We start from the raw sequence: 5346 nt of genomic DNA, 5'->3' as shown, positions 1-5346 counted from the left end.
TATATATATATATATATATATATATATATATAATTAGAACACAGTGTAGGGAAATTTAAAATAAGTAATCTTTAAGCTCTAGAAGGTATAAAATATGACAAAACAGAAGTATAGTAGTGGAATAAAATATTTAAGAAAACTAAAATAATTATTATTTAAAGTAAAAAAGCTTAATGAAGACAGAAAATGAAAATGGGTAGCAGAAAGGATTGGGAGTGGTTTTAGGGATGATGTTAGAGTCTTCCCCTAGGACACATGTAGAGGGTAAAGTTTTATAACACTATCTACTTAAGATAATTTTTGCTCTAAATCTCATTAACAGTAATACTTCTGTTTTGAAAACAAATCATTTTTCACAGATATGTTAAATGCAACCCTGCATAACCATATTACACATACTCTACATATCTCAGTATGTAAATTGATGAAAATACAAATATAAATAATAAACCCAAAGGAAAATGTAGTAGCCTGCCTTCAGTACTAAAAAACTTATTTTTCTTGATGAGTAATATATTATTCATCATGTAAAAACATACTCATTAATAGACATTAATTATTTTAATTAAAAGAATTTATAAGATAAAGCAATTTTTTGTTAAACATAAAATATGGGCCGTCTTCAGTTTTAAATCCACTTTGGATATTTTAGGCAAATTAAAGATCAATTATATTTGAAATCTGAAATGTTTGAACATATAAATTGTACCTGGGTGTTTCCTCTTCAGCAGCTCTAAAGTGTATTCTCACAGTCCACATATTCACACAGCATCCTGTAGCAAATGCACTTGACATATACCTAGACAACATTTTCCCATGAGGTTTCAAGACCCCCTGTGGATATCTGAATCTGCATTTAGTATGGAATCCCATATGCAGAATGTTTTTTCCATTATATACCTACCTAATGATAAAGCTTAATTTATAAATTAGGAACAGTAAGAGATTAACAACAAAAACTAATAATAAATTAGAACAATTATAACAGTATACTGCAATAAAACTTATATGAATGTGGTGTTTCTCTCTCAAAATATTTTATTGTATTCTACTCACCTTTCCTGTGATGACGTGATAAGACACCTATGTGATGAGTTGAAATGAAGTGAATGATGTAGACATTGTTAGGTAGTGTTAGGCTACTATTGACCTTCTGAAGATATGTCAGAAGGAGGACCATCTGCTTCAGGTGATCCCTGATCACTGAGCCAGGATGTTGCTGTTGGTTGGGAATCCCAGTAAGGATGGAGGGAAGAGCAAGAGACTTCATCACACTACTCAGAATGGTGTGAAATTCAAATCTTATGAATTACTTATTTTGGGAAATTTCCATTTAATGTTTTCAGACTGCAGTTGACTGAGGGTAACAAAAACCATGGAAAGTTAAATGGCAGGTAAGGAGAAACCACAGTATGATGGAGAAAAAATAAATAAAAATTGTCTCTTGTCTTCAAAATCTTACATTCTGCTTAAGGGTGACAAAAATGCTCAAATAATCTGGGCTGACAATTGCTTTGTTGGTTATGAAAAGGTACAGAATCAGGGTTGCTAGTTAAGATGGGCCGTGATTTTGAGTTTCTTTTTGTGTGTGGTGTTAGGGAGTGATCTAATTTCATTCTTTTACATGTAGCTGTCCAGTTTTCCCAGCACCACTTATTTTTATTTTTATTTATTTTTTTTAATATAAGGTCAATGATAGGTTTTTTATTTTTATTTTTTAACATCTTTATTGGAGTAAAATTACTTTACAGTGGTGCATTAATTTCTGCTTTATAACAAAGTGAATCAGTTATACATATATATATATCCCCATATCTCTTCCCTCTTGCATCTCCCTCCCTCCCACCCTCCCTATCCCACCCCTCTAAGTGGTCACAAAGTACAGAGCTGATCTCCCTGTGCTATATGGCTGCTTCCCACTAGCTATCTATTTTAAGTTTGGTAGTGTATATATGTCCATGCCACTCTCTCACTTCATCCCAGCTTCCCCCTCCCCCTCCCCATGTCCTCAAGTCCATTCTCTAGTAGGTCTGCATCTTTATTCCCATCTTGCCCCTAGGTTCTTCTGATCATTATTTTTTTCTTTTTCTTTTCTTTTTTTTTTTTTTTAGATTCCATATATATGTGTTAGCATATGGTATTTGTTTTTCTCTTTCTGACTTACTTCACTCTGTATGACAGACTCTAGGTCCATCCACATCACTACAAATAACTCAGTTTCGTTCCTTTTTAGGGCTGAGTAATATTCCATTGTATACATGTGCCACATCTTCTTTATCCATTCATCTGTTGATGGACATTTAGGTTGCTTCCATGTCCTGGCTACTGTAAGTAGAGCTGCAATGAACATTTTGATACATGACTCTTTTTGAATTTTGGTTTTCTCAGGGTATATGCCCAGTAGTGGGATTGCTGGGTCATAGGGTAGTTCTATTTTTAGTTTTTTAAGGAACCTCCACACTGTTCTCCATAGTTGCTGTATCAATTTACATTCCCATCAACAGTGCAAGAGGGTTCCCTTTTCTCCACACCCTCTCCAGCATTTCTTATTTGTAGATTTTTTGATGATGGCCATTCTGACCAGTGTGAGATGATATCTCACTGTAGTTTTATTTTGCATTTCTCTAATGATTAATGATGTTGAGCATTCTTTCATGTGTTTGTTGGCAATCTGTACATCTTCTTTGGAGAAATGTCTATTTAGGTCTTCTGCCCTTTTTGGATTAAGTTTTTTTTTTTTTTTTTGATATTGAACTGCATGATTTGCTTGTATGTTTTGGAGATTAATCCTTTGTCAGTTGCATCATTTGAAAATATTTTCTCCGATTCTGAGGGTTGTCTTTTCGTCTTGTTTATGGTTCCCTTTGCTGTGCAAAAGCTTTTAAGTTTCATTAGGTCCCATTTGTTTATTTTTGTTTTTATTTCCATTTCTCTAGGATGTGGGTCTAAAAGGATCTTGCTGTGATTTATGTCAGTGTTCTGCCTATGTTTTCCTCTAAGAGTTTGATGGTGTCTGGCTTACATTTAGGTCTTTAATACATTTTTGGTTATTTTTGTGTATGGTGCTAGGGAGTGTTCTAATTTCATTCTTTTACATGTAGCTGTCCAGTTTTCCCAGCACCACTTATTGAAGAGGCTGTCTTTTCTCCATTGTATATTCTTGCCTCCTTTATCAAAGGTAAGGTGACCATATGTGTGTGGGTTTATCTCTGGGCTTTGTATCCTGTTCCATTGATCTATATTTCTGTTTTTGTGCCAGTACCATACTGTCTTGATTACTGTCGCTTTGTAGTATAGTCTGAAGTAGGGAGCTTGATTCCTCCAGCTCTGTTTTTCTTTCTCAAGATTGCTTTGGCTATTTGGGGTCTTTTGTGTTTCCATACAAATTGTGATTTTTTCTGTTCAAGTTCTGTGAAAAATGCCAGTAGTAGCTTGATAGGGATTGCATTGAATCTATAGATTGCTTTGGGTAGTAGAGTCATTTTCACAATGTTGATTCTTCCAATCCAAGAACATGGTATATCTCTGCAACTATTTGTATCATCTTTAATTTCTTTCATCAGTGACTTATAATTTTCTGCATACAGGTCTTCTGTCTCCTTAGGTAGGTTTATTCCTAGATATTTTATTTTTTTTGTTGCAATGGTAAATGGGAGTGTTTTCTTTTTTTTTTTTTATTATACAAAACTATTTATTAAAAACCAGTAAGACACTACTACATCATGACACTGTCACACTGGTATTTTAACACGAGACTTGCTCTACAATACTGGGGAGGGTGGGGCATAAAACACAAATTGATTCTGAAGCATAGCAATTAAGAAATAAAACAATGAAAGTAAATTTCTTTTAATGAGAACTCAGAATTAAACTTCAGAGGGACCCAACATCAAACTTCCATTCAGGGACTTGATACAAAAAATTTAGTTTGAACTGCTATTAGCAGGTGGCAGGAGTCACCTTCAAATGAATCTTCAATTTGGAAAATACTGCTTCACCACCTGTTGGGGATAAGTTGCAAATGGAATAATTTAGTATGGTTTGTAGCTATTTTGATGACCACCTTGCCTGGATACTTTCCCATAACCACTCTGCTGGTCACCACCTCTTCCACGAGCTCTTCCTGCAAATCCTCCTCTAGATCCCCACTGTTGCTGTTGCTGATACTGTTCCTTCGACATAGCTACTTTTATTTCACATTTACTAAGACCAACATTGTGGTATTTTCCATTATCCTCTTCACTTGTTCCTCTTCCTTAAAGGTAATAAAGCAGAATCCACACCTCTTATTGGTCTTGTTGTCCATGGGGAGCTCTATGGATTCAACTTCACCAAAACCACCAAAGTACTCCCTTATTTCCTCTTCAGGTGTATCTGGAGAAAGGCCACCAACAAAAATTTTTTTAACAGGCTCTTTTGTTTTCATGGCTTTGGCCCTCTTAGGATCAATCACCTTCCCATTCAATTTATGTTCTTTCTGATCCATGACCTTATCTACACTCGCCGACTCTTTAAATAGCACAATGCCAAAACCCCTTGATCGCCCTGTGATAGGATCTAACTTCAGAGTGCAGTCTACGACTTCACCAAATTTGGAGAAGTAGTCCTTCAGATCTTTCTTTGTAGTGTCCCAGCTAAGGCCTCCTATAAACATTTTCCATTCTTCCCGCTGTGCCGTCGCTGCTTCAGAGTGTCGTGGGGAGGATTTTGAATGGTCTTCATCCTCCTCGTTCTTACTGGCATCGATCTTCACCCCCTCCGACTCGGCGCTGCCTCCTTCGGTGCCTCCGGCCACGGTTCCGCCCCTGGTCCCGGCTCCGCTTCCCGCCGCCGCTGCTGCCCCCTGCGCCGCCACCACCATGTCTCCCTCCTGTTCACCCACTGAGCCGCCTACCGCCGCCATTGTTGCTGCTGCCGCTGCCCCGTCCCTGCCGAACTGCTCCTCCGACATAGTGCTACTGCCTCCGACACCACCGAGACTACACCCGCCCGCGAACCGAAACTAGCAGCAAAGTAATCCCTGCCACTGCCGTGAGCCCGCTCTACTGCGCAAAGCACACAACAAGACAGAAATGGTTGCAAAGGCTCCTGCGCCTCTCCCCAGCCTGTCCCCCTTGCTTCCCACTCTCGTGTGGTGCGCACTCCCACTCTCGTCCGCCGCACTAAAAAAGAATAAGCAGCGGCGGCACTCTTGCCTCCTCCTCGCTTTAATGGCATTGCCGCGGACCACCTAAAATGGCCCTGGGAGTGTTTTCTTAATTTCACTTTCAGATATTTCATCATTAGTGTATAGGAATGCAAGAGATTTCTGTGCATTCATTTTGTACCTTGTTACTTTACCAAATT

At 38.0% G+C, this 5346-nt stretch overlaps 1 pseudogene across 1 annotated transcript; it reads right to left on the bottom strand.

The window, feature by feature from the left end:
• Positions 1-3833: 3833 nt before the first annotated feature.
• LOC309634687 (heterogeneous nuclear ribonucleoprotein D0 pseudogene) lies at positions 3834-4966 on the bottom strand (annotated as a pseudogene). The gene has a single exon. The product of its transcript is annotated as a heterogeneous nuclear ribonucleoprotein D0 pseudogene (transcript).
• Between the last annotated feature and the right edge of the window lie 380 nt (positions 4967-5346).

This window comes from Balaenoptera borealis, assembly GCF_965194805.1.
Source record: "Balaenoptera borealis genome assembly, chromosome: 9".
NCBI lineage: Eukaryota > Metazoa > Chordata > Mammalia > Artiodactyla > Balaenopteridae > Balaenoptera > Balaenoptera borealis.
Note: the sequence above shows the minus strand (reverse complement) of the source record. Positions and strands in the feature narration are given on the sequence as shown.